This window comes from Humulus lupulus, chromosome 7, assembly GCF_963169125.1.
Source record: "Humulus lupulus chromosome 7, drHumLupu1.1, whole genome shotgun sequence".
NCBI lineage: Eukaryota > Viridiplantae > Streptophyta > Magnoliopsida > Rosales > Cannabaceae > Humulus > Humulus lupulus.
In genome coordinates, this window is record NC_084799.1 from 27,200,433 (window position 1) to 27,213,185 (window position 12,753).

Genomic DNA, 12,753 nt, shown 5'->3' on the forward strand with positions numbered 1-12,753 from the left:
TGAGAATTATATTATAATATGATGTTAAATGCATGCATGCGAGTCCACATTTGTTTACAGGGGTGTTTTGGTAATTTGGCCCGTTGAGGGTATAATTGAATATGTGTTTGAGTGTTAATGATATATTGTAAGACCACATTATAATGTGGATTGGTTCGAGTATTTCGACATGAGACGATCTTTAAACATGATTTATCAGTTTGGTCATAACAGGTTTGAGCTCGGGGCTCGGGGTGAGTCTCGGGGTGATATTTGTGATTATAGAGTTACCGGGGATTATAGGGTAACGGGATATAAATTATTGGATTTTGAGGATATTGAGATTAGCGAGAATTGGGAAGCGTTAATTATGATTAACGGGTTAAGCGAAAAGTACCAATTTTGCCCTTGTGATGGTTTTAGAGGCTTTGGATGACACAAGGGTATTTTGGTCATTTTAGGGAGGATATATGTGACTTTAGGTGGCTGTTGGCTGTAGAAAGTGGTAGACTAAACAGGACAAAAACAGAGACAATCATCTTCCTTTCCCGTACACAATTTCCTTCATTCTTCCTTTGAGGTTTTTGAGTTCTAGGTGGGGATTCAAGCTAGGAAACTCAAGGGCTGGCTTGGTGGACTTGGTTCAACCATTGAAGGAGGTTCAAATCTGAATTTGAGGTGAGTTTTAGTCACTGGTTTCAGGTGTTGCTCTGTTTTCGTTTTGGTTCTCAATTCATGGTTTTTGATGTGGGAAGTGAGAATCAAAAGGGGTTTTTGTGTTGTTTTGATTGGGGTTTGATGAGGGTGAGCTATGGGTGTTATTTGGGGGTTTAATTGAGTGTATGGAGGAGGTTTGGAGTTGGTTCAAAGGGTTAGTTCCAAGGGAAAACGCAGGGGAGAGTTGGCTGGTGCGTGCTGGTTTCTTGGCTGGTTTGCGAAATGAGCTGCGGCCTGTCTATGGTGTGCCGCGGCCTATGATGGCTTAAAATGTGAAAATGGCCCTGTCAGGAGGGTGAGCCGCGGCCCATTAGGGCAGATTTATCCAAAAACATGTTTTTAGCTTGGGGATTCAAACCTTAGGCCTCGGGGTTGAACCTAGTACCTAGTTGAGTTATGTTTGATGTCCCAGAGGCTAGATCTTGGTTTGGGGACCCTCAGTTATCATTTTTATTGATGAATCCTATATTTTGGTTATGACCAGGTGACTGTCGAGGAATTTAAAGGTTGATCGTTCTCAGGGGTCCTTCATATAATAATTCTCACTCGAACCAGAGGTAAGAAAACGGTGTATGAATACAGTTGCACCCTGTATAGGTATATGACATGCATGGTTTGATATTGGGCATGTTTATTGATATATGTGGACATGGATTGCATATTAAATGCTAGTGAACGCTGATTACCTGTTTAAGACACTGACTAGTCAGGGACCGACTCTAAAGTCGAGAATTATGCATTGAATGGCTCTATGGCATTAATGCTAGACCGACCCTAGGGTCGAAGAACTTATAAGCGCTTGCCTGGTCTATGACCAGATGTCTATAGCCAAGGTATATGACCTCAGTGACTGATTAGTCACGTGGCTAAGGGACGTTGTCCATAGCTTCGACTCTAGAGTCGTGAGGAAGGTTATGTTGGTGACTATTCACCTTGCACCTATCCTGATCAAGCTTATGAAAGAATCACTTATCAGTTAAGCCTTGGTGACCCTATCGTCACATGGCTAGAGGGAGCGATGCTCATTATTGTGACTTTTGGCTATTGTCACCTATTTGTTTGGACTGATAGTCCTGAATGGTTATTATGATCGTTGTAGATATTATATCATGTTTTATTGTGTTTTCTTGCTGGGCCTTGGCTCATGGGTGCTATGTGGTGCAGGTAAAGGGAAGGAAAAGCTTAACCAACCCTGAGTGGAGATCTTGGGCGATGTGGTGTACATACAGGGCCGCTTGACCGCCACGATCAAGGAGTTCTCAGAGGGACTAGGGGTTTACCCTATTTTTGCCGCTTAGGCCGGCGGGGATTGTAAATTTGCAACTGTAGCGACTCTTTTGTATTATGAAGACCTTGTAAACATTTTGAAAGGCTCATGAGCAGTTTATCTACTTAATGAAATGTACCCTTTCCTTTTTACTGGTTTTCACCTTAACCTGATAATAACACCTAGATCACGTTTTTAACCAAAGGACTCGGGTAACGGGTCAAATTTCTGGTTCACTGTTCACCGTAACTGTTCTGGGGCAACCAGGGCGTTACACCAATCCTGTCTCGAAGAGTAATCCTCTCTACAGAAAATCCATCCTTAACATCACAATCAATTCAAAGTCACATTCCAAAAGCTCGAGCTCTTGCTTCCCAATCTCTCGTTACCCAAATCGCCTCTGTTGGACAAAATTTTTTATCATGGCCAAGTTCCCCACATTTAAAGTCGTTAGGGTCACTTGCCCACTGACGTAAACAGTCCGCCCAGTAATAAATCCCAGGCATCATCCCCGAGCCCCTCATTCTCCTAAATTCAAAAACTTAGGTTTTCTCCCAACAACCAGCAGCGCCTCCAACATTCTTGACCCATTTTGGTGAGTTTTTTTTTTTCATTTTTCTTTTAATTTTTAGGTTAAATTAATGAATATAATATGTTTATGAACCTTATACATAGTTTTTTTTTTAATTTTTTGTATAGATTTTTTATTTTGAAGATTATTGTTTGAAAAACCTATAATAAAAAACCCTCATCTTGATTTTTTTTCTCTGACTTGGTTCGTCGGGGTCATGTGGGTGGTTGGGGTCGCGGGGGTTGTGGGGGTTGAGAGGTGGATGGCTGGGGACTGGGTACAGGGGGTTGGGGTCGCATAGGGTGGCTAGGGGTTAGGTACACGGGGTTGGGGTTCATAGCTTTTTTTTTATTTTTTTAATGTAGCATTTGCGTTATGGGATTCCGTGTCAATTTCAAAACTGACGAAAAAAATCAATTGTGATAGTTAAGAACTATCCAAATTACCTTTTTTGTAGTAATGGTAAGACAACCTCTCATATTTGAAGGAAATCCACATACGTTGATTTCCAACTGGCAACAAGAAACCAAGACACACTTTTTTTCAAATAGACAACCATACCTTAAATTTGAAATAGCCATTTATAATTATCCGAGTGGGCTCCGTGTTTTGAACTTCATTGTCTTCTTCAGCCATAGCCATCAATCTATCAGTATTCTTCTTTGTAAGAAAAACATTCGGAACCCCCAAAACACAACCCCATATTGGGAAACTAATCAAGTCATTTTCCCATGAATCTTCTGGGTTTTCTAGATTTCCAAGAATAAGAATGTCATTGTTCAGCTGCCATGGCATTTTAGAAAGAATCTGCATTCTTTGTTTCCCTTTCTTGAATGTGAAAATATCAAAAGTAAAGTGTTGGGATATAGACCTCTGATCTTGACCTCCCATTCTTGTTCTTTTAGTTTCTAGATTCGACTTAGTACTATTTTGAGGAAACCTCTACTGAAGTCGTGATTAGAACATAGTCGACCCCTCAAATACCATTTATCCATTTCTGTAGAGAGCTCTTTGTCTACTTCCCAACCAGAGCCGGCCTCATCTTAAGGTCAATGAGGCAGCTCCCTAAGGCCTAAAATATAGGAGGCTCATTATTTTATACCATCATATATATATATTAAATATATTTCAATTTAAGATATTTATTGTACAGTTAACTCTTGAAGTTTTTTTTTTAAATATTTTTTAAACTTTAAAGTGATGAGTCATGAGTTATACGGTTTAGGGAGAAAAAATAGGTACTAATTAACTTCTTTTGACTTTTATTTATTTATTTTTCATTTCCAATGTAATAACAATATATATATTCTAATGTTATTTTTTTCTTGTTAATAGAAATTGTCATTAATTATAGGTTAACGTTTCAAATTATACCGTTGGTTTGGTAATTGATAGATTTAATTTTATTAATACACCCTTAATATATTTCCGTATATATATTCCTATTGCAATTTTCATAATACACTATTTTATTTCTCTTATTCTCTAAAAGTGAAATTCTCTCATATGCATTCTTTCTTTAAGCATTTGGATTCAAAAATCAAAATCTTACTTCATAATTTTGCTAGAAAGCAAAAATCTCAAGCCTCAAGGTTATTTCATTCTTACTCATTTGTTTGTAATATTTTTCAAATAATATTTTATATTGTTATTATTGTTGTTTTGTTATTTATATCTTGTTATATTATTTTTATTTGCTTGCTAGTTTGCTTATTCAATGTAATAGTTTTAGAGTCAGAAAAAATATGTCTAATCGAAAATATGCTTCAGGATATGAGAAACTAAAAAAGAAAAAAAGAATAGAAATTTTAGTTCAATCACAAAAAGGAGCTCTTGATAAATTTATTTTAAGTAGCAAGAATGATGCATTGAATTTGAGTAGTGAAACAATTGAAAAATTAATTTGAAATCACTAGAGGATGAGGAAATTATGGTAGAAAAGAACTTAGAGAATGAGAATGATGATGTAATTGTTAATGAAGATGGTCAGGAAAATATTAATGAAAATGAAGTTGATATAGAAAGAAAAGATGTTCATGATAATTTAAGTAGTGATGTTTCTTATAATATTTATGATCCCGAATGGTGGAAAATTATTGTAACTAAATTAAGAGATTTGTTAGTAAAAAAAAGGTCCCATTAGAATAAATGATATAATTTTTTCCAAAAGATGAAAATTCTAGGCATTTTTCCACTTTTTATTACATGAGAAAATTATCGAATGGAGAACCATATGATAGAAGATGGTTGATATATTCTAAGGATTTTGACAAGGTGTATTGTTTTTGTTGCAAATTATTTCATTCTAATTCTACTAATAATATGAATCAATTAGGCAATGAAGGAATTAAGGAATGGGAAAATCTTGGTGCTAGGCTTAAAACACATGAAACAAGTAATGAGCATATTGTTAACATGAATGCTTGGATTGACTTAGAATTGAGACTTGCAAATAATAAAACAATAGATAAAAGTGTGCAAGAACGAATTAATAAGGAGAAGGAACATTGGAGGAATGTTTTAGTAAGAATAATTGTTATTGTAAAAAGTCTAGCTAAGAATAATTTGGCATTTCGTGGAAATAATGAAAAGATCTACCAATAGAACAATGGCAATTTTTTTAGTTTAATTGAAATGATTGCTGAATTTGATCCAATTATGCAAGAACATGTTTGACGTATTCAAAATAGTGAAATTCATAATAATTATTTGGGACATAGAATTCAAAATGAGTTGATTCAATTATTAGCAAGTGAAGTGAAAAATACAATTTTGAAAAAAGTCAAAGAAGAAAAATATTTTTTAGCTATACTTGATTGTACTCCTTATTTAAGTCATCAAGAACAAATGTCTCTTATATTGAGGTGTGTAGATATCTCAACTAGTCCAATAAGAGTGGAAGAATATTTTTTGGGATTTTTGAAAGTGGATGATACTTCTTGGAAAATGACTTTTTAGTGAACTCACAAAAGAAATTGAAAATTTGAAACTTGACATTAATGACATAAGATGATAAGGATATGATAATGGATCTAACATGAAAGGAAAGCACCAAGGTGTACAAAAGAGATTATTAGAGTTAAATCCTAGAGCATTATATACACCTTGTGGTTCTCATAATCTTAATTTAGTACTTTGTGATGTTGCTAATTCTTGTGTTAAAGATGTATCATTTTTTGGTGTTTTACAACGTATATATTCATTATTCTCTTCTTCACCTAAGCGATGGACAATATTGAAAAATAATATATCTACTTTGACTGTGAAATCATTGTCTCAAACTTGTTGGGAAAGTCGTATTGAAAGTGTTAAGGCAATTAGATTTCAAACTCCAAAAATAAGAGATGCTTTGCTTGAACTAGCAGAAACAAGTGATGATCCTAAAATAAAGAGTGAAGCTAAATGTCTAGCAACCTATGAATTAGAGAATTTTGAATTTTTGTTAGGCATGACTATTTTGTTTGCTGTCAATTCAATTAGTAAAAATTTACAATGTAAAAATATGGATATTGACAATGCTATAAAACAGTTAGATGGTCTTCTTTCTTATTTTGAAAATTATAGGAAAGATGGATTTGTTTCTGCTATGATTTCAGCTAAAAAAATTGCAAATGAGATGGAAATTGAGCCTAAATTTTGTGAAAATTGTGTTATTCGCAGGAAAAAAAATTGATGAAAATAATTGATGATGATGATGATGATATAGTAAAATCTGCTGAAGAATCATTTCGGATTGACTATTTTCTTTTTATGATTGATCAAATTATTTGTTCACTTAGAAATAGATTTGAACAATTTCAAGTGTAGGCAAACATTTTTTGAATTTTATTCAATTTGAAGAAACTAAAAGCATTGAATGAAGATGTTTTAAAATATCATTCTTTAAATCTCGAAAATATTTTAAAATATAATGGATTTTCTGATATTGATGGTTTAGATTTGTTTTCGGAATTAAAAGTGTTGAGAGAAATTTTTCCAAATGAAAATAGCAGTTCAATTGAAATACTTGATTACATAAAAAAGATTGATTCATTTCCAAATGCATACATTGCTTATAGAATATTGCTAACTATTCCTGTAATAGTTGCTTCAGCAGAGAGAAGTTTTTCAAAATTGAAATTGATAAAGTCTTATTTAAGATCAACTATGTTGCAAGAACGATTGAGTGAATTGACAATGTTGTCTATTGAGCATAATTTACTATATAAACTTGAATACAGTGATTTGATTAACAAATTTGTATCCCCAAAAGAAAGAAAGATAAATTTTTAAATGAATCAATTATTGTTGTTTATTCTTTTTTAATCATTTTGTTTTAATTGATATTATTGTTAGGTTCTATAGCTTGGAGATTGTTTGTCGTAAAAAATTTGGAGAAGAAAATTTGCTTATTGGAGAATTCATCTACAACTTTGAATAAATAATAAATTTGTAGTACTTTTATTTAGAATATTTGACTTTATTATGTGGGTATAAACATTTTATTTAAATTTGGATGATATATTAATATTAAAAATATAGTTTTTTTCTTCTTCATCAAAGGCCCCAATTTAAAATTTGGTGTATGATGCAAAATGATCATTAATGATGTGTAAAAGTAAGTAAGTGTCCATATTTTTAATTTTGTAGTAAAATAGCTCAATTTTCTCATTAATATCACATATTACCAAATATGTTTTTTAAAAAATTATTATTTTATTCTAAATATTTTAATATTATAGTATATGTATATTAGTTTTGTTTAATTAGTTTTTATTTTAAAATTATTTTGATTTTTTTTTCGTTTTTTATGGGTTGTTGAATGATATACCATACCACAAAGTATATATACTGAATTGAAAAATAATATACCATCAAAACATACAAAATTATTACTCAAAAATGTATATATTATGCTAACAAAGTTATATACTACCATTAAAATGTATATACCATAATATAAAATTATATACTACTATAATAAAATAGAAACTAAATATCAAAAAAAAATTATATACCATACCACAAAAAATATATACACTAATTGGAAAATAATATACCAACAACCTATAAAAAACTTAAAAAATTAATATAACTTTAAAATAAAAACTAATTAAACAAAATTAATATACATATACCACTATATTAAAGTCATACAGTCCTAAATAAATAAATTATAAAAAATGAAAATTTAGGTAATCAACTATGTAAAATGATCATTTTTCTACAATTTTAAAAATGAGGACATTAGCTTCTTGATGTCTTGATTTTAGGTCATTTATTATAATTTCACTTAAAATTTTGCCTCAGCCCCCAAAAACCTTAGGCCGGCCCTGTTCCCAACTATCCTCATAAGCCACCTGAATATTTTTGGTCTGAGGTACCAAATCATCCATACCTACCACGCACCTATTGCATACCAGAAGAAGGCCCTTCAAAATTGAGAGCATAGAGATTGACCTGTGTCATAACAGAGCTTCTCTCGACATGTTGTAGAACTTTTAAAAATATAGAATTATATCTAGTATTTTAACTAAAATCCATGAGTATAAAATAATATGAATTCTTAATTTATATATATATATATTATATACCAGTTACACCGCTTTTCATTTGTTTTATTGAAATTTATTTATGTATTATATTTTTTAGTTTTTTATGTACAGTGTTAAAAGAAATTAAAAATATATTAAAAAAAGAAAATATAAAACAATCATTCATGATATCGTTAAAAATAATATTTTTTAAATAATCATTATTAGTTTGATTGGTGCAACTAAAATTTCGTGTTTATAGGACTATGCTTTTCAGCAATATGTATAATGTATCTATCAAAGATAAAAATCTAATTATAAGGTAAAATCATTTAAAGAAACGAGCGACTTTAAATTTTTTTTAAAAAACCATTTTGTTTAAATCATTAACATTCAGTAATACATACTATTTTAATTAAATACTGCTTAATCATATTTTTTATACTTATGTTTTATATTTTACCAATTCGTAAAAAAAAAAAAATTTAAAAAATCTTTGGTTTATCTCTTTATGATATATTTGAAAAAGTGATTTTTTTTTAATATTTTATCAAAGGTGTAAAATTATTATTTTTAAATAAAATATAATATATTTTTTCATTTAAAAAATATATTACTTTTTAAAATATAATCCAATATATTGTAATCTTGAGATTTTAAATAATTATAATTCAATTTTTTTTTTATTGAAGTGCATATAAAAACCCTCTTCATTTTTATTATGATTCACAACATAATTGAGAATTAACAATGGCAACTACTGATAACAATTGCACTGATGGCATTGACATTGATGAAGGAATCGATCTCCAGAAAGAGTCACAACAACCTCTTAAGCCTGAAGAGAAATCATCAAAAGTAGTGGAGGTGGACTACGGAAGACTAACGTCGTTCTTGAATTTCGATAGGTCTTTCCTTACACCATGGAATTACCACAAGTACAATGATTATGATTTTATCACAAGGAGTTGTGAGATTAATGCAACCAATCAGAGTAGTGTTAGTACAGAAGAAGAGATATGTACTGTAAGAAAATTATCTTTCTTTTTTACTATTCTTGCTGCTTTTTTTTTTTTAATTTTATTTTGAAATATGATAAAATTTGTGTGTTTTGATATTGGATATGTATAGCATCTTGATGAACTGGTACTGGATATAGTGGATTGGGTGTTTGATATGGACGAAGATCATGATCATGATCATGAGAAGTGGTGGGATGAGGAAATTCAAGAAGGAGATATCGACAATGGTGTCAATGTGGAGCCAGTTCAAGATTAGAAGATCAATTATCATAGAAGGACTTACATAATTAAGGTTGATCAGTTTCTTGTCTTTTCTTTTTCAAATTTCTTTTTGATGTTTTTCTGGTACTTTGAACTTACATAGCTAGTTAGTACTACCTTTTGTTAGTTTAATTAGTCAATTATTTTAATAACACGATGATGACGATAATTTGTTGATCAACGTTCATTATATATATTTTTTTTTTGGAGTTATTTAATTGGATTACTGAATTAAATTGTTCACCACACTTGTGTGGGATCGTTTTCTTTGTTTAATGAATATTTTATAACGACAAGTTTAACCTTAAATAATTATGAATATGCCAACAAATACCCGTATTGTCTTTGAATCATTATCTTGCTCCTTGAATAATATTGCTTTTCCACGCTCGTCACCACTCATGGCAATTCCAGATTTTTTCTTATTTTTGTTCTCTAATTTGAATTGAATATCCATCAAATATTAACATTCACATATATCAAAAACCACTGCCATGAATCTATCCTATACATTCAAATGTCTATTTATTCATACACAAACGTAAAATATGGTATATTGTAATCCTTTAAACACAATCTACACATATATACTATACTATACGCGACACGCTTTAGTTGTTTTTCAAGCATAATGAGTTTGTAGTCGTTGCTTAGTTATTTCTTGATAGACAAGGTGCATTGCGCACTATAAAAGAAACAAAGAGTTAGGAAAACAAAAGTGTTGATAAGAGAGGCTTGGAGGTATTAGCTGAAGTATTGGGCCTCATGCTATGTTTTCTCTATGAACTATTAATTTAAGGGTCAATTTCTTCTTGATAAATCTAAATGTGGGTATAACTATTTTTGTGATATCGGTATGATCTTTGATTTCAGATGATCCTTCTCTATAAAAATATAAAAGAATGATATTGGTTAAATTGTTGATTTGAATTGTGACTGTCTTTTTCGCTATCAACTTAATAAAAGAATTTAAAAGAAAATAATGAAGATAAACACCAAAGTTTTATGTAGTTCAGGTGATAAAACAACTTTAGTCCACAAGTATTTATTATTAGAGTTCTTGAAGGTTGAGATGACAAGTTTTCATACAGGTTTTCTCAGGCAGCGTATATATTGCTATGAGTGCAAAAGTTGTGAACCCTTTTACAATGTTATCCAAGCCTTATTTATAGGAGCCAAAGGTCATTAATATCATTAATTATAAATATTCTCTAATTATTTGGGAGTTAATTGTTATTTAACCCCTATGCATGTTTTGATAGAGACTATGGGTCCGTGCGTATCAGAGGGGCCCAATCTGTAGGTTGTAGCCCATCAACCTTATAGAAGACATGTCCCTGACACTGTTAGGGTGTGACTGGATGTTTTCCCGTGTCAGGCAGCGTTGTGTGAAATGTTGATTGTCGAGTGTACGAATTAGGCGCGACTACTCAAGGCACCCAAAATGTTGTCAGACAATCTTATGGTGGCCCAATGCTGTGTAAAATTGATACGCAAGTATACGTAATCGACACAAGTAATACAATGATAAATAAAGATTGTTTCCATGGAGATTGATTTACTAATTACCAACAAATCAATTTTCTATTTCTATTTGGTCAACAATAAATTGGTCCCAAAAACATTAAAATAACAAAAGCAATAAACATAAAATAACACTATGAAATAAAGCAAATAATTGTAAAATCTTCAAAAATAAAGAATTAGGGATTTTAGTTTCATCAACTTTTCACTTTATTATTTTGCTAATCAGACTTCACAATTCTTCTTCCTAAACTAATACCGGATTAACAAAAACGATTCTTACTCTTTTTCAAGAAACAAAGAACTCAATTTACATGTAAATTTTCTACATTCCTGTGATAAATTCCAACACATAAAAGGCATTGAACACAATAATCCTAAAACTACACAATTCATATAAGTATTTTCATCCAATATGAAAATTGTGATTATTCAATCATAGCATAATCAATTCTTACTTTTCAGATTTCGAATCAAAATCATAAATCATGCAAATGGTGATCAAGCATTAAGAACATATCAAATAATGTAGAATAGAAGTGAAGAAAGAATCATGAAATCCTCATAGAAAATAACAAAGATCCAAGTGATTACATTAAAAATCTTAGAAAATAAATTAGTTCATGTTCATCACTGAGAAATCCATAAACAAGAAATTAACATAAAGTAAAAATAAAAAGAAAAGAAAATAACTCTATGCCGATCCAAGCTCTTCTCCAAAGTGATCTCAATCCTCTTCTCCCAGTCTAGGTCTGCAAAAAGTGCCTCTTTTCATCTCCAAAATCGTGATTTAAACATGATTAGCGTTTCTCTTCAACATTAAATGACCAAAACATCATTCATTAAAAATCTGCATTTTTCAAATTTTTAGACATATCCTATGATCGCAGGATAGCATTCCTGCGGTTGCGGGAATGCCCTAGAAATGCCCAACTTTTTTGGAATTGCAACCGCAGAGTCCTCTTCCTGCGGTCGCAGAAAGTGCTCTGAAACATTGTTTTCCACCAATTTTTGTCCTTTTGTCATTTTTCCACCATGTTTCCACACCTAACTCACCTATGCTCTTCTACACTTGAAAACATTCAAAACAAAGCGTAAAATAGAACAACACAAAACACCTAATACTCTACCTAAAAACACATAGATAAACGAGTCTAAAACTCGTTTATCACCCAAGGCTACAGTGATGGACACCTGACGCTCTCTCTAGGCCCGAGGACAAAGCTCCTAGACCTGGAGGACTATCGGATCAAGAAGACGGGAGGACCCTTAGATTAGTCCTCGGAGCGTGGCCTCACTTGGAGACATCCACGCCTAAAATAGGGGACTCGGCTTGCTGGGAGGATACTACACTCTGAAGAGCCCTAGGCAAGCTTTATAGAGTTTCATTATCCTCCCAAGGAGCCTATTTACTTCTCTAATGATTTTCACGTGTCCAATGATGAAATCACGGACAACAGTGGGAATAAGGTACCATCCTTAACTTGATGGTGATTTCTCGTCTAAGTCCCGAACAATGGCAGACCTAGGAGTTTTTTTCACCAGGGTGAAAATTTAAATTATTGAATTAATATATACAAAAAATTATGTTTAGTAAACAATTTCTAATAATTGAATGATATAAATATATGGGAGTAACTATAATACCGCACATTTTTATGTGGTACAATGACACACGTTTTTTATGCAGCAATTTTGCATGTTTCAGCTTACACAATGCAGAAGTTATTGTAACACCCTACTACCTAGGGACTGTTACGTTGTGCATTTTAAACAGTGCTAAACTCGCTTACCAAGTCATTTCGCCATAATCGTGTAACTAAGTTTGATTACTGGTTTAGGGTTAAAAATTTTGGTTAAAGATACAACGTTTCACTAAAACGTTTACCATATACATAG